The sequence below is a fragment of the Tympanuchus pallidicinctus genome, unplaced genomic scaffold (genome assembly GCF_026119805.1).
Source record: "Tympanuchus pallidicinctus isolate F22 unplaced genomic scaffold, pur_lepc_1.0 scaffold27, whole genome shotgun sequence".
Lineage (NCBI taxonomy): Eukaryota > Metazoa > Chordata > Aves > Galliformes > Phasianidae > Tympanuchus > Tympanuchus pallidicinctus.
Window position 1 is genome coordinate 8854373 of NW_026294744.1, and position 26134 is coordinate 8880506.

The window sequence follows — 26134 nt, forward strand, 5'->3', positions numbered from 1 at the left end:
CAGAACACAGGGGTGCTCAGCCAGGCTTTTCATGGGCTTGAAGAAAGAGGCATGCAAAAGAGTAATTGGAAGCTATTGAACTTCATAGGGTTAGCAGTCTACAAATCTCCTTCACTCACATACCAAATCACTCGAATATTATACCAGTGCTCTTCTCAAATTCAGAATTCCAGCCAGAGCAATTCTACCAAGCCTAGGGGACATATTGTGTTGGCTATTTCAGAAGGAATTCAGACACTCTGTCCACTTTCTATCTCGATCACATAGTTAACAACAATGGGAGAGCCCATTCTTGGGAAGTTTCACTAAAGGTGTGCAAACAACACTGCCAAATGACAGGATTAGATTGAGGCTGATAAGCCATTTCACTCTTCTTTCTCTCCCCCCAAAAACCTTATTTCAAATCAGTGTTATGCCACAATTTTGACAATTACACATTTACTTATAAAAATACTTGGTTTCTGACCATGCAAATTAATAGAACTGCCTACAAAGCAATACCATGTATCTGCTACAGCTGCGTGTAGGTCTCTAGCCAAATACTTCTTCTTCAGAGTTGTCAGTGCCCACCACCTTGCACGCTTTTAAAACTGGGAAGAAAATGTACATGTTAGCATGATGAGCTAGATGACACACACTATGTGCATTACACGTACAGAGTGAATATAATCAAGCACTGTATAACTTCAGTGACTTGTTTCAGAGCTTAATCTTAGCCTGTGTCTCATTTTTATAGGGCTGCTGAAACTAAAAAAAAAAACCACTTACAAGCACGGGGAGAGACTATTAAAGGCAGAGGTCTCTCATATAAGCACAACATGTGATCAGATAATATTGTCTGGATTAGCAGCTTTATAACCTAGCCAAGCCCCACAGCTACAATTATCTGGTTGCATTAAACTGAAATCACCTGCAAAACCTCACAGTGAATGAGTCTTTGGAAGTGCCTAATCTGCTGCTTCACACTTGTAAGTGAAAGCAAAATTCAGCAATGGTGAAGAGATGAACAAACATCATAGTGCAAGATCTTCTAACTAAAAGTTTTAGCTGTGCCAAAAGGCAGGTCTTCCCATTGCTTTTGGCTCTTGCTCCAAGTATCTTCCAAAGTTAATGTTATAGTAAGCAAAAAATAATGAGATAAAAATCACAATAATAACTAGTATGAAACTGCGCCTGTACAATACTTTTAATTTCATTCATTTTGATGCAGAAATTTAGAGATCTATTTTTAAAAACTGCCATAGGAGGAACCAGACTACATGCATTCCCTTTGGCCCCAGAATCTGTTAATAATCTGGAGGTTCTCAAACCACAAAAGGACTTAAAGAGAAACCTACCACAATAATGTACTTATTCATACTTCCATTATCTTCTCCTAGTCTTTCATTGGTATTATGCAGACAGTTACTCCTGTTACAAAGACAATTACAAGCATTTATTTATCTAATCCCTGAGGTGTTTGTCCCACTAAGTTTCTGCCAGCTTGCACCACGCTGAACAAAACAAAGGTAGTTTTAAACTCCCTACTCAGCTCTCATTTCAGACACTCACTTCTGCACATCTGCAGCTCCTTCTGATAACAGTGATGGACAAGAGGACAAGAAAAGTGCATACTAGCAGCAGTTGTACCAGCAGTGCTCCCAGTTAACTATGAAGTAGACAGAAGTAATTATAGTCAAGTTACATAGATAAAAAAGAAAACCTCAGGTGAGAATCTTTTGGAAACCATGTCCTACAGGTTGCCTAGAGAATTGTGAATACTCTGCCCTAGAAATGGCAATGACCCTGGGGCATGTAAAGAGAGTCCTATTTCAGGTTAAGGTACAGATAGTGAGATACCTGCCTAAGCCTTCTTCATGTCTATTAGAAGATATTTTCATTTCTGTGTATTTCTTAGAAGAACATTTTTGTACAAATGTAAAATCACTATTAAAGTCACATGAATGGACATCTAACACTCATCCGGTAAGGGAGAGTGATATGGTTACACTGCACATCATGGTTCAAGCACATTTCTGCCTAAAAAAACAATAAGATGTAAATACTTAACAAGAATGACATTTGAAGATCTACACAGGTACTACTGTGTGGGAATTCATGCTACTATTTTTACCAGCGGTCTCCGCAAATCTGCAGCTCCTCTAGGCTGGAATATGCAAATGGCAAGAAACTTCTAACTAAATTAATTTTCATGCAAAGTTTAGAGACAATCTGGAAGATGTTCTTTAAAAAACTAACAATGAAATTTGAAGAAAAAAAAGTGAAACTGAACTAATTGATTTTGGATTTTATCCATGTCGGAAGCTATTTTCTGATATAGTAGTGGTGGTGGTGAGAAATGTTTAACATGGATATGGCTGGTAAATGTTACTACACTCAAACTCTTATATTAAAACCTTTCTTTTTCTTTTTTGTTTTATTTTTTTAATTTTTTTTTTTTGCCTGAAAAGGATTAAAACGATTTCCTTCAAAGGAGGTTTCACTAGATCGCTACTCTGTTTCACCATCCAGTTGTGTATTTATGTCATGACTTGCAAAAGCTTTTCAAGGCACTACACTAAATGTGCTTGGAACAGATGGGGAAAGGTAGTGCATGCCATTTTGTCAGCACCGACACACACTGATTCTGACGCAAAAAATGACATAGTAGTGTATTGATTTTACATACATTTCCATATGCCTAAATAATTTTAGACTTTGTGGTACCAAAGGAGTTATTTTTAAACAACACCATTTCAGCTTAGTTTTTCCTTGTATTAGTTTGTTACCAATACCCACATCTCATTCAAAATATAGCTGGCTGGCTATGCAGAAAACAAACTAGTCAAGGTTCCCATTGCCTACTGCACTGATGGAAGAGACCATTCCTAAACAATATCAGATTTCACCAGTGCAAACCAGCACACTACCAAGATGGTTTTCTGGCTATTACAACCTACTTCACATTCTCCTCAGTCCTTGGCATGCTGACATTTCCTTCACCAGAACCATGTACCCACAAACTCCATGTCCTACTCCCCAGATGAGTATTACTTCCTCTCGCCAGTCTTTTGCTACCTCAGTGCAGTGTCACTGCCCGCCTGCAGAAGTGGAAGCCTCCGGCACTCCAGCAAATACCCCTGGCCTGTTGCTGCAGAGAAGAGCCACACTCCTAGTGCTGCAACAAGTTCCATCAGGCAGATTTGCGTGCGTGCACCCAAATATACCAAAAGCGAGAGTACCATCCTCTGCTTCTGCTAGGCACTTATTCCATCTTATTTCTTTTCTACAGTTCACTATTACTCTTTCTCTTTTACTCTCGCTGCATGTCTGACCTGAACTTTAGGAGGAAAATAACACATCTCATCTAGACTAGAAAGAAGCAGTTCAGGTCAGGTCAAGCTTAGCTAGCACAGATCCCCAGCTAACTGCAGCTCAAATGCAGCCCCAGTCAGAGCTCAGCTGGATAGCGTCGTGGCAACGGCATTATCCTCTGTATGAAGTGGGAAAAAGCCATGTAGTCAGATTGGCTGACTTGATCTAGCTCGGCTCACCCACACTGGGTGAGCACCCGCCTGGTCCCAGTCCAGCAAGGAGGTCCAAGAAATTGCTGGATAAAAAAATCTGGCATTTTAGAGCTTTGTAACCTGGGAGCTGAGCTTCCTGTCAAGACAGTAAGAAGAATATTCTTAATAAAAAGCAAAACAACTTTTTTTTTCTCTCATTTTTGGAACTGCTGAGTTATTTTGGCTGAAAATTCCTTTTAATTTTTTTAATTTTTATTTTTTTTAATGTCTGAAGCAATCACCCCAAATGGAAAATATAAGCCAAAGCTGAAATCATTTGGCAAAGCTAAAAACAGCTCAGAAGAATTTTAGGATGGAATGTGTTGAGCAACCTTCACTGCAGACACAACTCCCTGCTCCTCACTGCCAGCTTCCATACGCTGCAACCATAGCCAGGTGCTGTGGGCTCTCCGCCAAAATCACAGCTCAGGGCAGGAACAGCCCCCAGATGACAAGGCACATCTCACCCCAAAGCCCCATGCCATATGCACTGCAGGAGCTCCTGACCTGGGGTAAGCCAAAGAGAGAGAGCCACAGACTTGAAGAAATGAGCAACAACTTCACATCTATGCCAATAAATAAAATCACAGGAAATTAATGAAGGTTATATGCTATCAATATCCCTGCTAGGAGGAAGAGCTTGACAACGCAGAAGGTTATTTCCAGGCCCAGGTTCTTAAAGAGCCATAAATATGTCAAGCCTTTTAAGAATGTCTTCTAAGAGAGAGTATCCAAATGTATATGAAATGCTGCAGAGGATAAGCCAATATCAATTTGCTGAAAGGACAGTCTGTTCTGGGCTCTGGGGTCTCCCTTGGAGCCACCTGATGCTGGATGCTGTAGAAAAAGGGCTTCTGAGCTTGACAGACACTGGCTGCAAGAAAGCACAGCAAAGCCCTTGGTATAAACTGTCCAGGAACAGCAGCTGAACACCAACACTGTGGCCAGGATTCAGTTTCTTGAACCCTATCTTTATTTGCAACATGTATATGATGTCATAGTTTAGGACAAGGAATAGGCTTCATCTTTACAGGTAATTATTAGCCTTGAGCAACTGTAGCTTACAACCTCTGGAGGAAAAGATTTTCTTTGGTGAATTAAAATCATGGGGTTATTTCACCAGAAATGCAAGGAAGCACAATGCTAAAGAGATTAATAAGTAAATATGTTATCTTTTTTGCCTTTTAGCTCTGTGACACAAAGGCTTCTTTATAAAGACCCTTTATAAATATGAAATGACATTTCACAAGTTTACATGGTTGAGTTTTGAACAGAGAAGTATTGTGGGGTGCAAGCTACATACTCTGTATTAAGAAAAAAGGAATTAAAAAAAAAAAAAAAATTGACCATAACCTGAGGCCTTGGCTCCAGCCAAGTGCCTGTTGTTATGAAAGCAAGGTGCTCCACACGATCTAATCATAGCACTAAACCTTGTTACAAGCCCTTTTACAGCTCCAATATCTGGGTTACATGGAAACACGCTGGAGAGCCTCCTTGTACTATGAAATAAATGTCATTCTGACTGGCATTCTCTCTTCCAGCAAGTAATTTCCCTCCGCTGATAAATCGATACAGCAAAAACAAATGAGAGTGCACAATGGGCACATTGAGGATTACGTTTTTATTCATGTCAGAGCCCCTGCAGCAGAGTTTTTTAAACACAATAGCAGAAAATGATGCACTTGAACAGAAGGGGGAGGGGGGGGGGGAAGGAGAGAGTGCCTTAGAGAGGTAAAGAGAAGTAAAAGAGCAAGAAAGGAAGAAAAAGAGGAGGGAAAGAAGAAAAATAGTCCCAGTATTTAGAATAGAAGTCTGTGTTTGTAAGCCTCTGAAGTTCAGGGTGGCTTTAAGTTCAGCTAGAATTTCGTTTGGCTCATTTTTACATTCTTACCATTTGTTGTGTCTTTTCACATTTTGATCTTCATTATCCAAAGTTTTGTTTCAACTTCTTTCCACACCTTCTGTCACAGCGGCTATGTTAATACAGAGGGGACACCACTTGCACTACCTACATCTATAACATACCATAATAAAATGGTCATGTCAGAAGGCCTACATTTGTAATAGCTGAGATGTAACTACAGGGAAATGAACCAAAATATTCAGGCGGCAGGGTTTCAACTCAGGGAACTGATCCAGCATCCAATGGGGCTAGGAGATGCATTTCCAGCGAGTTATGGCAGGCTCTGACTCAGCCTGCAGGTAAACGAGACCCAGTCTGGTCACCTTTGATTAGACACACACAACTCTGAAACTCAAGGTTGGGATACTTTCTGCCTGCTGTAGCAACAGAGCAGAAGTGAGAAGATCTGAACTTGTTTTTCCCTCAAGGCCTGAGGGTGCGATCGTGGGCCTACTGAGGTGCAAACCCAGGGGCAGGACGCCAAGGAGTTGAGAGGCCACTTGGCAAGCCCAGACCTAAAGAGAAACTGGAGGACAAAACAGGATGCCAGCAACATTTGGGAAACTCTCATGCTTCGGGCACTTACCCACTGCCTGCAAAAGGTGAAATCCATGGCTTCAGAGACCTTAGAGCCCAGAGCCAGGGGAGAGCGTTGTGTTGGGTGCCCCACTTTACAGCTCAGTGTGACTTGAACAGGATTCAAGTGAGGAGCAAGAAAAATCCAGAGCTCACACAGCCCTTGTCCCTGAGGAGGCACCCTTAGCAAAGGCAAGTTTTCATTTCATCGCTATGTGCCACTGGGAACCGCACTGAGGTGACAAAAGACTGCACATTTACTGCCACGTGGCTGCTGGTTTGTGGCCACTTCTCCTAGTGCCCTGGTCTAGATCTGAACCAGCAACCTCAAGGTGAGAGGCTGTTGTATCTCATTACCGGTTCCCCATGCTTCATTAAATTTGCATTTATTTGGTTCCCAGTGTTGGTGGTTCTTTCAATGACCAGCTAGGAATTACAGAGAAATGTGCCTCCTTTCTCCTTCCCCACGTGTTGGTTTTTTGGGGCTTTTTTTTTTTTTTATTAACCGAAAGGCCATAACACAACAGCAACATAATACAAAGTGAAATCCTTTTACAACCCTGGGATGGCCAAGATGTGTGCCCAATAAATGTAAGCAGACATGATATCCTTTATAATCACAGCAAGATGAAGATGTGAACTGAATAAATGCTTTAAAAACATCATAGATTCTATTAGATGCAAAAGATTGAAGCGTTAGGCACCTTTTAGCTCAACTTTCATTTAATTTACTGCTTGCTGTACTGTAGTCTAAAGGGAGTGAAAAAATCCTCTCTCTAATTTTTTTTTCCTTTTCATGAGCTGACCAAGGAGATGAAATCTGGGTACTTTAATTACCATTCAGAGCCAAAGGCCTGGCCTTTGATATGGAAATCCCACTTCAACTCCAGCTTGCTGCTGCCTTTCCCTGTCCCCTTCTCCTTCCAATCTCCCAACATGAATTTTAAGCAGTCTTGTCAACACCTGACCGTGAAAGCTAACAGAAGCCTGTGCCGTTAAGTTGCTGCTGTCCATTATTTTATTTTTTTTCTTCATTTTTATTATTTATTTTAAGAGGGAGCGACTGAGGGGAAGTGAGAACTCAGCCAAAGCCAAGTGACCAGATCTCGGCGCCTTTTCCCTCCTTGTCAGCGCGCAGCAAGGCCTGGGTGCATGCAGCAGCTCACATTAAAGGGTAAAAGAAAGAAAGGAGGGGGGGGGGGAACGGATGAAAGCTGTCATGTACAGTTACCCTGTTATTGTCATCTGCCTGCTGCATGACTCCCGGCTTTGCTATAATTATTAATTGCACTTGTCAACTGTCATTAATTCCTCTTTAGCATCCCTGTCTTGGAGTAATTAGACAGAACAGCCTCACTGCACTCACTGTTTTGAGAGGCCCCTCAAAGAGCCCAATGGGCTCTGCAGAGAGAACCATCATTAATACAATAGAGCACCTTGGCTTTAACCCTTTCAAAGGCGTAGAATTCGAAGCCGTCAGCCCTCCCATCTCCCAGGTTGGCTGTGCTGGAGCCCTGGCTCTCCCAGCATGGAGGTTCCCAGCCCACGGCCCAGGAGCAGCCCTAGGGTGCTGCCCTATAGGCACCCCAACGGAGATGTGCAGTGAGGCAGGAGCTCGGAAAGATGCACTGTTCTTACAGATACTGCTGAAACCTGCCTGTGAGACCCAAAAGCCCAGCTTCACTGGTACTGCCCTTGTTGCTTACCTAGCCCTACACCTCCAGTGATACTTCCCTTGACTGTATGGTGCAATACCTCTGTCCTGAAATTTTCCCAAACCCAGTAATCACCACCGCGGCGTCACAAGTAACAACATCAGCATGGTTTATCCTTGGCTTTTTCTTAGCATCTGCACCAGACAATGCATGGCAGGGAGCAGACTGTTTAGTAGCTCAAATTTTCAGCTACGGAAAGAATACAAGCTTGTGTATGTGGAAAAAAATGCAGTAAAGAAGGTGTAATTCTGATTAAGGGCAAGGGACAAGCAATCAACTGATCATACGATAGTCTATCTGTGTCACCAATCATGACAGCTCCTTACGTTGGAAACATAAAGCTGCTGCTGGAAAACAAAACTAAATATCAACAGAACGATAAAACACCAAAACAGCAACAACAAGAACAATAAAAAGAAAAGGAATTCAAATTCCTTTGCCTCTGATACAGCAGGGGGTGGAGATTAAATGGGAAGAACAGGAGTGACTTGTTGCTTGTAGCAGGAAAATAACTGCAGTTCTACAGCACAGGCTTACCAAACTCTGTTCCTCCACTTCCACTCTCTTTTCTAATCTTTCTATACTCAAATGCTGGAATTCAATGTTTCTAATTTAAGAAGATAAACTATCTAGACAACTGCTATGTTTAATTTCATTGTTGCATGGGGAGATGCTGAGGAGGTGCAGGGCCACCATACAGACCTGTCTACAGGTTTAGAGAGACAAAGCTGCAAAACATGCTTTTTGGGGACCACCTGGGAATGGAGGAAGCACAGATTTTTACTGTGAAAACCCAGGAAAGACTTATATTCAAAGTAGGCAAACAGTTTAGCAAAACTCAATGACACCAAGCAACATCTTCAGCAGCAGTATTTATTAATTTATTTTAATTAGAAACTATATTTTCCTTAATTTAATCTGAAATCCAGACTACTGGGGAAAAAAAAAATAAATACATAGCAGGATTTTTTTTTTTCCTTGTCTGCTAGCCTATCTCAACAAGACAACTTTGTGAAAAGATTTTTTGCCTCTTTTAAGCTTACCCAAGCTTATTGAGACCATCAAAGCCACAAAGTAATGAAACAAATATATTCTAAAAAAGAGTTTCAAGTCATAAAATGTTACAGAATTTTATACAGAGCTTCACCTTTTTTGGATTTGGCTTAGTATCTTGTGATTTACTGAAATAACAGAGAGCTTTGTATAAAGCCATGTGGGATATATTTATAGTACATATAGAACCAGAAAAATCTTTCATAAGCATATGCATCAGATTTTTGGCACTGCATTAGAAATAAGAATTTGGCCATAGATCTGATCAGCAAACACTTCTTTGCCTGTCCCTGTTGTGGCTATAATCAACTAATGCAAAAAACTATTAGAGTGAGTTTTTCCAAACAGACTCCAGTTGAGCTATTTGTTAAATATCACCACTGATAAAATATTTTCTGTGCTTTCTTCAATGTTGATTTCAGACTCTCTCAAATTTGGTTTTCCCCAGTGAAAAGGTTTGCTAACTCACCTTTACATTGCACATAAGACCAACCTTACCCAAGGCCAGATTTAATACAGCACAAGCATATTATTACAAATTCCCGGATGACAGGTGACACTCATTGCTTATGGAACTAAACCAATTTTATTTTTCCCTGCTAATGCCAGATGTTTGCTTTCAGCTCTTTATGTGACTGCGGGACGTACACAAAACAATCCTGAGTGTGGGCAGTGAAAGCACTCTGTGAGAAAGCCGCCCGAACTCCCTGGCAGTTTCAGGGAGTTGAGTAAGATCTGCTGAAACTCTGGGGATCCCAATAGAAGCTATGGCACTAGCCCCAATTATTTCAAAAAGGTCAAAAAAAAAAAGTGGTTGACTACCATTTCAGTGAGAATTCACGTGCTTTCTTCTGCAAAAGTCTGTCACCAGTATTTTGATGCACAGTTGGGAAGTTTTGCCAATTTAAAGAGCTGCTCACTGAGTTGTACTTCTATCAAAGGGATTCAGCCGCAAATCCATGCTCTCCTCTAACTGTTAATGCCTGACCCCTGTGCTGCAGATATTCCCAAGTCACTCTGAGCCCACATTTTCTCCTCCCCCCTCTTAACAGATCACAGTAGCTAAAAAAGCAATTAACAGGAGTAAGGCACACACAGCGAGTGTGCAACCTTAAAACTACACCCATACCATAGGAGACAGTCAATTCTCTGTTTCAGTTTCTCCAAGGAAGAGTGTTCAGGTGATGATTACCCAACAAGCTAAGTGTCCAGCTGCTATCTCAGCCCATTTTGAATGCTTTTTTTTCCCCCAAGGCAAACTAAAGCCCAAGATTAAAACCTCCCTCCCAAACGGATTAAAAACCCGGTTAAATGACCATCTTTGAGGTCATTACAGCAATAAGTAATATCTCTATACACACATATTCTATATACATATACATATATATATATATATATATATATATATATGTATATAAAATAACCCTCAGACAATCCTTCTCTAGAGGATTACTTCACCACTTTTGACTTCAGAGAGATTGAAACTGATGCTCCCAAGCAAGCGGCTTTAACTTAAATCAAAACTCACCTCTCAGCCAATCAGAAATAGCCTTTTTCAAAAACTTATATTTCCTAATAGTTATATGGGCCTTAATCCTCTTGGAAACAGTTTTAGGTCATTATTCTGGGAGTTATTAGGTTGGAAAACAGCTTCTAGGCAAATGATGCTATTCACAAACCTTTTACACCAGAAATAATGGTTGGATTATTTCTGCCTCAAAAGTAGTCTGGAGGTCTGATTTCTGATTTTCTTTATTTCTGGAGTTCCTGAGAAAGACAGTGCTACTTGCTGTTAAATAATAATTATAAACAACTTAAACACATAGAAGTAATTCTATAAGGATTAAAATGGCAGTAATGGCAGCGAGTTTGGATTTTAAGACATTATTTTAGACTTGGACCTATCTCCCAACTTCCATTCCTCACATGTGCTTCCAGGGGGACCTGAACACTGTGATGTTTTCCCAAAATACCAGTTTCAAAGGCCTTTCACAGATCCTCAGTTTCTTTCCTTCATGTCTTCTAAGTGGTATTGCTTTCCCACAGCCACCAGGCTCTCACAGCAATAGAGAAAAATTAAAAACGTGCTGTTTCCTGCACAACTGTTGAGAGAAGGGTGACTCTGGTCTGGGAATATATCTGTTTTCAGGACCTCTTCATGTCCCCAGCAGAACTTAGACTTTGCCTTCAGCTGCCAATGCTCGGCCGGTAAGCTGAGCACAGAATCAGCAGGGAGCTGAGCAGACAGAATCAGGCAACCAAAGCATTCCTGTATTTTCAAATCCAAAAATTACCCAATTCAGTTTTTCTATTTTTCTACCCCTGGGCATAGGGATTGAAAATATGGAATTCATACTTCCCCCTCCCAAGACTGCTTCCTTTTTCTCTGAAAAAGTATATATATATATATATATATATATATATATATATATATATATATTCATTTATTTGTTTATATCATAATGTTACACATGGATTTTCACTAACAAGAGACACTTTTAAAAATATCATTAACAACAGAAGCTGACCTTCTTGTCATATAGGTTTTTCCTTTTCTGTAAACTGCTTCAACTCTTGCGTATCTGACAAAAAAAATCCCCATGAATCCCCATCATGATCAGACCAGTTCTGCAATCCTGCTACCAGGTCTAGACCTTGTGCATACACATAACAGTCCACAATACTCCAGTCTGCACCGTCACAAGCCCTTTCAGAAGTCCCTCTACATCTCCTCTCCTGTTTTTGGGAATGATGCAGTGCACACAGACATCTAGAGGATCTAGTCCCAAAGTTTTAATATGCCTGATTCTTCAATATAGCTTTAACTACGTAAAAAGAAAGAGTGAAAACAAAAATAAAATGTAAAATGTAATAATAATACGAAAGAAAGAAGGGTGCAGACCCTTCAGCAGGGTCTGTCATGATAGAAAGGGAAATGGTCTCAAACTGTAAGATGAGAGATTTAAATTGGATATAAGGAAGAAGTTTTTAAAGATGACAGTAGTAAAGCACTGGCACAGGTTGCCCATAGAGGTGATGGATGTTCCTCCCTGGAGACACTCAAGGTCAGTTTAGACCAGGCTCTGAGAAACCTGATTGAGCTTGTAGATGTCCAACTCCCCTGCAGTGAACAGGGACTAAATGGCCTTTAAGGGTCCCTTCCAACTCAAATGACCCTCTAATTTTTTGAAATACAATAACAACCTCTAGATCTATTGTAAAAGTACAGGTTTTCTTGAATTGTTGTCCACTCCTCCATTTTGTAGGGGAAGTCATATATAGAAGAAAAAAACCCACCACTAACAAGACACATTAATTGATGCTACACTGCAAATTGTTCCCTTTGCGTAAGTCAAACACTGAAATCCCACGGGTGAATTTTGACTGAAAAATGACCTCAGGATTTAGCCCCCTGCCTCTTTTACATACAGCTGTATATGCAAGTCAAGTACCCACAGTCTCATTTTCCTCAAAGAAAATAATTGAATTAAAAACTTAACTGTTGGTAAATTGATGTCCATTAATTCTTACCCTCAAGACGGCAATTCTATTCTTTGCAGAACAAAGGAGTCACAGTGTGAGTAAAACTTCAGCATCACAGAAAACACAAGCACAATAAGGGAGCAGCAGCATCTCTCTCGGTAAATACTTCACAAAGGAAGTGATATCACACAATCTGGTGGCCAAAAGATTCACTGGTAGCACTTTCTAAAGTATATTAAAAATATATTAATTTGCCTAGATGGCAGCTTCATCATCATTGCCCAGGAAAAATCCAAAACCTACAAGGAAAGGCCTTTTGAGGTAATTGAAAGCTAAAGAGATGAAACATAATTAAAAAGAAGAAGAGGAAAAAGAATTGTTGCATTTGTTCTCCTCAGTTATATTAGGAATAAAAACAAAACTAATGTAATAAGGTATCCCAGCAGTTCAAATCTTCTAATTTATGTAGAATGGATTATTACTTAGACAATCTGACCCTGGGCAAAACTTCCTCAGTTGAGAAGATTTACAATCTAATTATGCAGGAAGTTCTGCTGAGACAGTTTGGGTGCAGTGGTCTTCTATTACATTAAGCTGAGCAAAAATTGCTGCTTCTTCGCTTGCTTGGTGTTCCAAGTACTCATATGAAAACAGAGAATCCTTCATTCGCATCCTTTATTTCCCTTTAGTTTTTCTCACCATTACTGCACGCTGTAACACTCATTCTCAACCACAAACAGCAGCGATGGGATTATGCTGTTAATGGCAAGCTACGAGTTGCCTTTCAGGCTTTTGCTTTGGCCCCCGTTTAGTGAACTGACTTTAAAAAGGACCATCAAAACGCTTTTCATAATTTTTACAATGATAGTTGCTGGGTTATTTCTCCCCTCCCTCACCGCAAATGCCCCTCTAGAAAGCCTGAAGCTGAAATCTGTTTCTGTACTCTTTCATCCTGCACACACAAAACTAGTTTATTTTTGTAGGGTGGCTCAGAGATGTTTTGCTCCCGTCTCAGACACCTGAATATTTTTAGCGATTTCATTAGATCAAAAAAAGATCTCTCAACACATACAAAATCAGACAGAGATTTATAAGCCCGCAGAGGAGAAGATGGGAAACTTGAGCCTAACAGATAATCCGAAGTGTCTTTTTCCCTAGATATATTACAGCGCACCAATACAGTTGAATATATAGACATGTCCTATTTTAACATAGCTGGAGAAATTGGTGCCTTTTTTTTCTTTATAGTAAGTGTTTTGATTTCAAAAGGTCAATGGATCATGTCACGGCTTTCAGTTTTGGTAATTATCATGTATAGTAATGCACATTTTTATCTACAGGTGGCAGACCTTTTAAAATCATCTTCAATCAAATTTATTATGAATTTTTTGTTGATAACCCCACCCACATCAAAAAGTAAGGATCTGCAGCTTAACGTTCTAATTAATGCCATTCGGTTTAGAGGACAAATTTGTCAACAAAGTGGCTCATTCTCAAAGGCTGGTGACCCTTCTCAGAATGAAAGCCTTAAAAAAAACGATCATTTGCTCAGTACATGGAGAGCTTACATTATTTAAAATTGTTCAGCAACTCAGCAAAGAATTACTTTTTTTTTCCTCTCAAGTAGAAGTTTCACTTCCTTGATTATTAATCACTGGTTGGTAAATTAGTGATTTCTTCTTTGATAATACTACTTAGGAGAGGAAGAAATACATGAATGTCACAACTGACTTCTGACAGTTAGAAAAGAGAAAAGTGAATCACAAAACTTTTTGGTGTTCAATCGCTCATTTTAAAATGCCACAACTTGGATTGTCACCTCAGGTACATGCCATAGGCCCCACTACAAAACATACAACTAGTGATTTACACCAGAATATTATCAGTTATTCTCACAAACCCATCATTTGGAGTTAATTACAAATTTTGACCCAACAAGAACCACGAACAGCCCTCTGCACGTGGACAAATTATTCAAGAACACGAGACTATGACAGCAACATGATCAGACTGGATGAAGCCTAACCCTAGGATAATCTCCCTGCACTCAGAAGCACTTCACACGTTCCACTCTTCCTTACAGCAAGATGAAGAACAACAAAACAAAACCAAAACACACCTTAAGGAGGCTCTTGACCATCAACCCGTAATTCTGCAAATATTTACTATTCATGGCAGCCAGGTAAAGCACAGACTACTACGGAATCGAGATGATGTTCTAACTGTGGAATTACCTGGAGCTGAGGCTCCTGTCAGGCCAACAGTAACATTTAACTGAATTCTCTTCCACCCACTCTCCCTAACTGAAAGGTATGTCATTTTATAAAGCACTTCTAAAAAATCTAGTGCTTTTATGTCCACTTAGGCATCAAGACCAATGTTTTATATACACATATATATATACACACACACACACACATACATACGCAAAAATTTATAATAATGTAGGGATTCTTTTTTTTTTTAATCTCGCCAGTAAATTTCTATGTGATACTCAACTCCTCTAAATCTTTCAAAATTATATTTTTTGAATACGTTGAAATAGAATGACAGCCCTTGCTTGAATGAGTAACAGTACAGACAAACTTTAGGCATCTATACTTGAAATACACATCATGGGGAACAGTCTTTCTCATTTATAGATATGCCCACTCCTCCCCAGTCCGAAAAAGTGGGTGAGAAAAATTGTGTACGCTCATGTCTTTTGTGGTAACCTAGTAACCCTCTCCTTTTTTTTTCCCCACAAGCTCTACCTTCACACCCATCTTCCATATTGCTAGCCCCCCAGAGGAATTGCAGTATGTCTCTGTAGGATTTTGTTTTCCTACCCGATGCAGAGGAGTTCAGGTTATTTTCAGTCTTCGGAAGCTTACAAACAGGATCAAACAGGAACCCGGTCATCAGCAAGAGGAAGGCTAGAAAAATAAAAGCAAATGCATATCAACAATTTTATTTTAAAAAGAAAATGCATCCAAAACATGAAACAAAAGCCTGGGCTCTGCTAGACTTCCCCCTCCTCATTCCTTTTTGTTTAGTTTGTGAGCTCTTTTTTGCAGAACAGAGACTGGTGTAAATTAATGTGTGACCCAAAATATATCACATGTAAAAGCTGCCATAGAAATATGCAATAGCAAAAGGGAAAAAAAAAAAAAAAGAAAGAAAAGAAAACTAGGCATTATTAGAACTCAAGTGGCACCCCTTCTCATGATAAATCAATACGAAGCTCAAACTAGGAGGAAGACAGAACTACATATTCCTGTTCTTCTGAAGCGTTTAAACACCTAACCAACACTTGCTGATTCTGTTTTTATATCACCAGTATAAGATGCCTGCATGGTTAGACTGTTTTGCATGGTTAGCGATGCAAGGATGAGACTGGGAGCTCAAAGTCCTCTGCATTTGCCTTTACTTTGAGCTGTCACTCAGTGGCTAGGAGGTTATTCACACACTATGGGTTTCTGAGTCACACTTGAGCTTCCTGAGATGGCATCTTCCCCAAGTGCGACTGAAAGCCCAACACTTCAACCACTAAAGCTGAGTAGTGTGACATCCCAAACCCCACCTCATCCCCACCTCAGATGCGCAGTGCAGCCCAGATGACTCCAAGCACCTGCCGCAGCTGTGGCTGCTGCTGTTTTATTTTCAGTTTGCTCAAGGCGGAAGAAAGGACACAGACCTCCCAAGTGCACATCAGAACAGGGGTATGAAAATAGAGACTACTTGGAACTGCTGCTGTTTAACCAGATGACAAGAACACATTCACATCAGCCACTCTGAGACCATCTTTGCGACCAAAAGCATTCACATGACCAAGTCCACCCCACATACCACCTTAGGAGGCCAGGGCAGGGCAGTCAGGGCTTGCATTCTGAAGCCATCTTATAATTATGTATTAATATCAATCTAGTCTAACTGAAGGAGCAGTTTTGGAATAAAAAACATTGATGAACAAAGTTTAAAAAAAGGAAAAAAAAAAAAATCCAAACATCCAGAAACCCACAACCAAATTGTGAAGTCAGTAACCATATCTAAACCCAAGCACTTTCTTCTCTATTGTTTTAAATGCATGTAATTACTTTGCCAACCCTACAGCTCCAATGGCACTCAGGGAACACAAGAGGCACCAAGGGTAGATTAGTGGAAGAGGTTTCAAAAGATTCCTTGTTCAGTGCTGACTTCTCCACGCAGGAAGACTTTCTGAAGATAAACCTCCATTTCCTATTTTGTTTATGAGCAGTCAGGCGAGCAAAACAAAAATGTTTTCTCAATGTTTTGCACAGAAGTTTCCTCAAACATGAATTTTGCTCTTGGTAAGATGAGTATCTCTATGGGCTTTTCAAATAAATTATATTAAAGAAGAGGGAGAAAAAAAATCAGTCCTCAGTGAAGATAAGTCAGCAAAATTTTCTTTGAAAATAAATAAATACATATATTATAAAAAATAATTTAAAAAAAAAAAATCAAAACCAAGGATCTGCAGGACCTACCAGATAGCAGGCCCTACCAGCACCTCAAAGTACCAAAAGTAGGCCTAAGCACCTAAGCAGGCACAGCTATGACAAAAAATCAAGTAGTCATAACAACTACCACCACTTTAACTGTAGAAACAGTAATAATGTCCTGAGCTAGAATTTCAGATACAGCCAGGTTAGTTTATAACAGTGTGGATCCCCCATTTCTTTCCACACAATGCACTTAAGAATATTCTACTTGTTAATTTTATCTATGTAAATATTTCTAGTTTTATCAAAAACCCATACTTCAAAGGGGTTATTTTATGACTGTTCAAAAAGAGAAAGTAAAACTGAGGCTAATGACAGGCTGTGAGCCTTGATGTACAGCCAAAGAGTTTTTACAGGACCAGAGCTGGGGATATCTGTATGGGAAAGGACCCTTTGTGGGGGGAAAAAAACCCACAAACTTGGAATAAGCCAATAAGATCAATTTAAGTAATAATAAAAATCTGTTCATAGAGGTAAAAATACCATCTAATTATAGCAGTTTATTAACAAGAAGACGATGCAGTCCCCAAATGCTTATAGAGATTTCAGAAACTTTGGTTGTTGATTATGGTTCTGAGTGGAGTGACAAAACCAGCAAAAAGAGGATCTGTCACCATACAGAGAAAGCTATGTCCTACTTTGCAATTAATTTTCATTTCACCATAACTGTGGTTTCCATAGGACACATCCAGGAAGATTTATACTTCCAACCATTCCTTTGACTTTCTCTCTGTTTCCATAACACGTCTGACTGTACCTTTGTTTCTGCAGCACGGTTTGGGGACTGCTATCTGGGATGACTGCAAGAGCAGCATTCCAGAAAGAGGCAAGAGCTCTGTGCACAGGAGTTAAATGCACCAAGAAACACAAACAGGAGACACAAGAACTGTCCCGGTACAAGGGAGAACTGTCGGCATGAAGAAAACTAGAACAGAAACACACATTCTCAACAAAGTCTTCTGTGACGGTTTTACAGTGTACTATATTATATACTCTGTAATATATCCTATACTATGTTTTATCTTCCATATTATGTACTATTCATTTTTAGCAAAAAACAACAACAAAAAACAACAACTGTTCCTGAACTTGGATAGTGATGAAAACAACAGACTTGACACAGCCTTCAAGGCTTGTGCCTCCAAGCCCAACCTCAAGAGATGCAGCTGGCAGATTTCTGTGTCCTGTTCACCTCCTTGCAGCTTTATTGAAGCCATCAGGAAGATGCCACTAAAGAACAAATGTTGTGGTGGCTTTCCTGCAATGATGACCCTATCTTGTGATAGGTCTTTAGGAAGCAGATAGAGCAAAGATCTCTGATCTGCCCTTTTCCCAGCACAAGATAACAGCAGGAGTTTCCGAAAGCAGGAGCTGGAGGCAGCCAGTCCTACACTGATAACGGGTGGGATCTCATCTTATGTACCGTACCCTCACCTACATAGTCAGTCTGGTTATCTGGTTACCTTCAGAAATAAAATACTGCCATCACAGAAACTACTGGATATTACTCAGGGGTAAAAAATCAAATGTCCAGCCCATCACACAAAGGCACAGAAAATACAACCAATTACAGTTACTGTGACTCACTTCTCTCCAAGTCTCACCTGTGGGGTGGATAAACCTGCTTCCAGTTATGCATGGTGTAGCACACTACAGAGAGCAGAACAAGAGAAACACGGGGGCTTTAGCACGTACTTTCATTTTCACATGAACTTCCTGAGGTTGAAATCTATTAGGGGAGAAGCACAAGATTTTTGCTACAGCTCCTGAGCAACCTTTTAGCAAACAAGGGCTTCAGTATCTTGAGTTATAATCTGGCAAATTCTAGTGATGCAAACGTGGAAGAATCATAGGCTGACTTCAGTCACTGTACCTACTGTAAACCAAAATGGTCAAAACTGGTTTAAGTAGAGTGGGTTTGTGGGTTGTTTTTGTGTTTGCGTGTGTTGATGGTGGTTTATTTTTTCCCAGGTTTTGTTATTATTTTTCATCAGTTACATTTCTGTTAGAAAAATACCACCAGCAAGCTTGTGCAACATTACCTCCTCAGTACCTACTACCTGTTACCTGAGGAATAAGAGAAGTCTAGAGGGGTGTTTTTTTGTTTTGTTTTGTTTTTTTTTTAATCTATTTGCCAACCAGAGTCATTTATCCCCTATTAGATAAAGTATAATAGACTATACCGAAAGGGTCACTGGCCTTCCATTTAATGATATTGCCGGCACCAATCTACATTTTCCTGACAGTGTCCCTCAACACAGAATAAATGGCTGATCTCTTCACAATAACAGCTGATTTCTATTTATTAAGCTAAAAAGGTCACCATTTTCTACGGCTGGGCCGCCCTGCACTATTGATAATTTTATGCATAAACAAATGGCAAATTTGTGCCACATAAATATGCATTAGCAATTACTTTTTCCTCGGGCAACGCTCGCCGCATGCAAATGTGTCCCTCACAGGGCCTGGTGGCTTTTGTTTTAGCTCTTGAAAAGCTAAACAAAAGAGCACAATAAACAGTTTAAAAATTGCCAATCAATAGGAGATGTAAATGCAAAGGTAAATGGCAAGAAACTTGCCCGAACAAATGAAACTAAACTAAAAAAAAAAAAAAAAATCATGAGGGGAAAAAAAAATAATCAGTAATGTGTTCCTGACACACTCAATATCTTCAACTCTGCCTTTTATCTCTTTTCTTTTTGCTCTAGAGATGGCTAGGATACTCTTTGCTCTGCAACAGTCAGACTGGTCCTCATGGAGACACCAGATGGGACTGCACACAATATAGGCACAAGTCAAGCAAGCTTTAGGCAACACACGTCCAAAGGAAGGAGGCAAAAGAAATACCAAATCTGAGAAAAGTCCGAGTGGCCCATTGGTTTAGCTTTCTGTGAGTATACATTTCCACAGATGATTTTTTAAAAGCTACACATGAAAGAATCACCAAGAAAACATATCCTGCAAACATTAATTTGTGATTTTTCTACTGGAAGTGCCCTGAAAATACCAAATTATCAGTGCCTACATACAGTTGTCTGTAGTAGCAGCCTAATGAATGTTGTCACTTGAGAAAGTTGAACTACATATAATTTTCTTTACCCTTAGGATAGAAAGCTTGATTTTCCCTTGTCTTATCGTTGGACTACTCATTTCAGACAGCAAACCATGGTTGCATATAAGATGTGGGATAATGGAAAAATCAGACCCAGGCACTAAATTGGTATGAACGTGGAAACCAAAACCGACAATTTTAGGAGAACTGATGATTGCTTTGAATTTTCCCCTTCAACAGAGAAGCTTCAGTGCTTCAGAGAACCAAATGTGACACACACCGTGATTATTATCGTTTGTAGACAGGCTATTACACATGGACATAGAAACCAGTTCAGTAATCCAGTAACAACACGCTGTGTGACAACACAAGCTAAGGACAGCTGCTTGACCCACTGAAGTGACCGACTTTCTTTTTACATTACTTTCTGAGGCAGTAACTCTGCTTTTCACAGCTAGGATTGGGAAATGAAGAGAGGCATGAAATACAGTAAATAAAGTTGTACTTCATCCTACAAACATTTATGACAAACTTAAAACACAGGAGCTTATCTTTTAGTGAAAACTAATCATTTCAACAGAAATTGAAGAGATTAATCATATGCTTCAAGTGGTTTGCCATATAAGGGCCATAATACAACAGTATAAACCATGCATAGACATTTCGAATATACTAGCATCCAATGTTTTTAATACATATTTTAATGAAGAGGAATGTTATTGTTGACATAAAAATTCAGCAACTTTCCTAAATTTTTCCCTACCCAATCACTTCCATAGAACAAAAACTTCTGTACAATCAGTCCTATGACTTATGCAAATCAATTAACTGACAAATGTATTTTTTCCAATTAACTGAGATAACTTCTTGCTTTTCACTGTGCTTGTTTTGTGGCTCACATGGTTTTATAACAACTCTTTAGACTAGAATTTTTTATTCTGATAGAAACACATGCAGGTCATAGCAACAATAGTACCAGTAATTGGTTTTAACCATGCTCATTCCAAGAGCTCTCCTGCAAATGGTCAAGTATGGGTGAAGCTACATCAAGCACAGGATGAAATATGTCCTCACAAAACAAAAAGTCCTCATTTTAGGCTTTTAGCCAACAGCACTCCCACATCAATAACAACCTTCAGCCACAAATCTGTACATTTCACTTTCTCTAAATTACAACTAATAATTATTAAAACATGGTAAACTGTGAGATACATAAAATCTCCATGCCATCAACCCTTTTCTGCTCTATTTTTTTCTATTAGCATACACAGAAAGTGAATATTGACAGCACCTCCTGCTTTAGGTAAGCAAGCCAAGGTAGATTTCCAACAGCTGCACACCCTTATCAGACAGCATCCTCAGCTAAGTCACAGCTGCTCTCAGCAACCAGCCTCGGAGCTGCTGGGCAGCTTCTACTTAAACAGACCCTTGCAGTCAAGGGGTATCCACCTGACCATGTACACACTGCAAATACCAAAGACTTCAGAAATAACACGCTGCAGAAATTTGCATAGCTTTTCGTAAACTTAAATGTGATTGAAAGACCCACAATTATATACAGTTTTCTCCTAAGGTCGACAACAGAGTAAAAAAAGGCATGAGCAGATATGCAAAAGCAAGATCAAATAAATTGTTTAAATGTCACTGCAAAGGTAGTTCTCACGAATGTCTCTGTGGCCAGCCTGTTGCCATTAACACAGTTAGAAAATCTGTAATAGGAAAAAAATTATTACTACATAGAATATTACTGCATAGAGACGCTGCTACAGAATTGAAATGAAAAGATGTAGCTCAATCTGTTAATGCCCATCCCACATGTGTGAATATGATGAATAGCAGAGAATGACCACTAAACCTTTGTTAACAAGTGTATTTAAAGTAGTGTAGATGGATCTTTCTGTATTGGACCGTGTCTTGCGCTCTGATGAGGGTACCCATGTTAATCCCCAAACCCACTATCATCAAAACAAAATGAGCAGAACAGATATGGAGAGATGGCCAATTTCTCCAACATGAGTAGAGCTGTTGTTGTGAGAAGCGCGAAGCTCAAGAGGAAGAGGTGGGTATAGAGAAGTTACTTTGTCAAAATCAAGCCCTCTCTCTCTCTCTCCCACTGAGCTCAGCTTCTACTCTTCTTTTCTAATCCCCATTTTCAATAAATAAAAAAAAAATTGTCCATAATGTCTAAATTGTCTCATTTAAACAAAAAAAAAAAAAAAAAGAAGAAGAAAAAGAAAGAAGCACTCAGGTAACTGCAATCTTCGTAGAAGCATGCTTTTTATATCAGGGATTTCATTTTTTTCTCTGTTTTGTTTACAGCTTTCCTGAAAAGCTTCAAAACTGAAACTTTCTGATAAAAGTATCCTATCTTTTATGCGATTCCAAATGCAAGAATAATTTCCTTTAAGAACAGTAATGCTAAACAGAGCTGTCACTGATAGTGTCTTGAAACTCAATTTATATATTTTTACATGCTATACCCTTGAGAAAAGACAGCTGGACAATAATGCAGTGATGGCACACCAGTATGATAGGCTCAGTTACTTCCATGATGCAATAGATAGCATGTATTATTAGATAATTAAGTATGTGCACACCTACTAACCTACGAGGACCCTCAAAATACAAGTTACTGATTAATCTCACCTTTTTTTCCCCAGACTAAGTACTAACAAGCTGTATTCTTCTAACAGAGCTTCACCCCTCCTCTTCGATTCTCTGTTCTTCTCCTTTCATTTGATTGCTTTCAGTTGTTTTGAATTGAGAGCCATCAAAAACTGCCAGCAAGAATTTAACATGAATTAGTATCAGAAAATTAGTGTTTTTCTTAATTAACAGAAATACAATGTTTTTGTTCTCCCTATCTCCTCCTTCCTCTCCCCCTCGTCAACAATAACCCAAACCAAAACTGTGCAATCAATCTAGCATCTGAAAAGCAAGCTGGATTTCTCTTTCCTGCCTTTTCACTACCAGTAATAACTCCGTGATTAAGACTCAGCTGACAGTTCTCCTGGCACAGAAGCTGAGAAAAATCCAGCTCACTCCTCCAGTAGCTGAGGTGGTCCTTGAGCATGGTGAGGAGGGAACAGCTGGGCAGGGACAACTTTCACAAAGGGAGACAACATATCTGACCTGAAATCCTCACTAAGAAATGCTCCCTTTCAAAGCTACAAAAGCACCCACTATGGGCAACTGCAGACTCTCCGCAGATAACAGATTTAAGTATTCTACTGAAAATAGTAAGAAAAATGCTGAAGGTTTCCATATGAACCCAGCAGAATTGACCAAATGTATCCATCTGTTCGCTTTCATATAAGCAATATGTATGCTGCCAGTATTGGACCTCATCTAGGGCAGGGCCCTGGGACTTAAATTACATCTGCCACTTCCCCAGTTTACAGCAGCCTCATCAGCAAAGCATGAATTTTTTTTAAAGCTTCAAAATAGCATCCTGAGGAAACGTAAGAAAATGACTGTTTCTACATTTCCTCCCTTTTCTACCTGATGACTTTGCCTCAGTACCTAATATTAATATCAAATGTGATGTTCTGAGCTGAGAAACATGGAAGCACTTCAAGAAAGCCTTTTAGTGTCTCATTTCCATCTCCTTAGCTCAGAAGGGACTATTTCATAAGCAAATTTGAACACCTTCAAGCAACTCATGATGAGAGTGTCCAGAATCAAATTAGTTACCTCGCCTCTATTAAAGCTGGCAAAGTAGCAAATCCTCATCCCTTCTCACAGTATATAATCACCAACACAACAGACTGACTAGAACCTCCAAATATGGCTGCACTGCACACCCTCAAAACTTGAATTATAGGAGTTTAATATGAATTATTTTGAAAACTGATGCCGCTGATAACGTTGCTACATTTTGGCTTATTTCAGAAGCAACCATGAAAATCTGCTTCCTTGAATGCAAAGCAGTATTTCTTACTTTAGCAGCTGTGGTGCACACAGCCAGTCAGCCCAACTAGATCCATAGTACAACACACAGTAAAATCTGGAGTAATTCATTATGTCTCTATGATTGTCCTCACTGTAAAAGCCCTGTGATGTGGTTTGCATTTCTCTCCAAATACCTGCTCTAAGTATCAGCAGGAAACATATTGCGACTTGATCTAAGCTTTACTATCATCTCAACAGAAACTCCCCACTCCTACATGGGGATATCCTAATAAAATACTTATTTTCTATATAATAAACGTGGCAGCTAATACCACAACAGTGAGTATTCAAATTAAAAATCTGAACTCCCGCAGCTAGATGCAGTACCATTTATGACTTGAGACACATGCCTTTTCCTAGGTTGCCCTGGCTGCCAAATGATGTAGTTCACACCACTGTTTACAGCACCGCTGTCCTTGAAATTTATCTCATCAATATGACATTTTCAAGACATGCCCTTTGCTATCGCCCACCTGAATGATTTGTAAGTCTAAGGAAGACAAAGCTCTCAGTTTGCACATCTGCAGAAAAGATCTGCTGAAAATCAGCATTAATAGATGCATGAGCCTGTTACACTGGGCATCGATCCCTGTCATGCCAGACAAACTGCTTCATCCCAAAGGCTTCACAAGCCTTTCCTCCAAATGCTCTTTCCAGCAAGTTCCCAGATGTTAGCTCTAGACCAGCACTAGGAAGAGGGAAACTTCATGTTCCACTGCTTGATTCCAAGTAGTAAAGACAGATGAAGCAATTTGACTTGATGAAAAGACCTAAAGCTCACACACACAAAAGAAAAAAAAAATATTGAGAAAAAGGGAATAATGTGGTCAGCTGGAGCTGAGGAGCACAGGTGAAGAAGAAGAAAGCTAATTCAGTGTGTGTCGCAGAATGGGTCGACACTGCCAGGGTACCCTAAGCCCAGAGTCTGGGGTACATGTTGGATTTGTGGCCAGCACACTCCATTTTCTGCCGGGCAAAACTACTAACAGAAGCATCTCTTGGTGGCGATGCCTGCAGCAGAAACAGTCTAGTAGCAGCAATTACTCCACCAGCTCAAGTGGCAGAGCACTCTATTGAGTATCTATAAGTAACAGCTCTGTGATGACCTCAGTCAAGGGAAAGGGCAGTGGACCTTCTTATTTCCCAGTTTTACATTACAAAAATATTCTTGTTAAAAAAAAAGGCTAAATAAAAGTGAACATTCAACAGTTGCAAAATACTAGACTTAAGATCGTACAATCATTCCTAATTTACTCATAAAAAGGATGAGCTTTCAGTCTTTGTGCATAAGCATCGCAGTACTCTCTAATTACACAATCACATTCCAATTTTTTCCAAATGGATATCACCCAAGAAGAGCCAGCTCTAGGAATGAACATGAATTGAATACTTAAAGTTGCCTGCTGGACCATTAACTCATTAATTTTAGGTACAGGAATGTGAGAATTGAAGAGAGCAGAGATTCACAAGCTAAATGAGGACGATTTTGTAGGAAACCAAAACCTTTGCAGGAAGCCCGTATTCATACATACCCCACTTTCTGACCTAATGCACCCAAACATATACTGGTAGACCGCGTTTTCTGGAGTGAATTGATGCAGACAGTTACAACATAGTGGAAAAAAAAACACTTCAGAAATTCAGATCTGGCCCATATGTAATTAGCTTCCCCTCTACATCCAATGGAAGCTGAGTGGCAGGATGAATTCTGCTCAAACAAAACAGTTTCGTGTATACACTGACAGAACAGAGGCCTAGAATCAGAGAATATCACAGGCAGGTGGGTCCCACCAAGTCAACTTCCTGGCTGTTCACAGGACCACCAAAAATTCAAAACTTGTGTTTGAGAGTGCTGTCCAAACGCCCCTTGAAAATTCCATCAGCTTGGGGCCTTGCCCAGCGCCCTGTGCTGCAGCCCCTGTCCCTGACCCCCAGCTGCCCTGACAGCTCCATGCCGTTCCCTCGGCCCTGTCGCTGTCACACAGCAGAGCTCAGCGCTGCCCCTCCGCTCCCAGTGAGGAGCTGCAGCCGCCATCAGCTCCTCTGCTCTGTGCACTCCAAGAGAACTTCACCTCCAGCAAGGATTCTTTCTACTTAGAACCTCCTCCTGTGCCTGTATCTCCATGGCATCAAATCACCATGCTGAAAACTCAGTCCCTCCAAGAGTCTGCCATCTATTCTATAGAATTGCCAGGCCAGCTCAGTCTCTGGCTTGCCTCGTGGCTCTTGCTATGTGGGACACAGAGCAGTTCAGCTTCAGAAAATGCTTTCTTTTACTGTTTCTCCAGGCCAAGTGGGAAGGGCACTTTTCCAAGGTATGTGGGTTCAAACAATTTCAGGTGGTGGGGGATGCC

The 26134-nt window shown here is 40.0% G+C and overlaps 1 protein-coding gene across 4 annotated transcripts in view; it reads right to left on the bottom strand.

Annotated features, from left to right (window-relative positions):
* The window catches only part of SOX5 (SRY-box transcription factor 5), a 637700-nt gene that overhangs the window by 471737 nt on the left and 139829 nt on the right, over positions 1 to 26134 (bottom strand). For all 4 annotated transcript variants that reach the window (XM_052690772.1, XM_052690776.1, XM_052690774.1 and 1 more), the window contains exon 2: positions 15104 to 15190. The gene's annotated coding sequence lies outside the window, so the exon portion shown is untranslated. The remainder of the gene's footprint in view (positions 1 to 15103; positions 15191 to 26134) is intronic.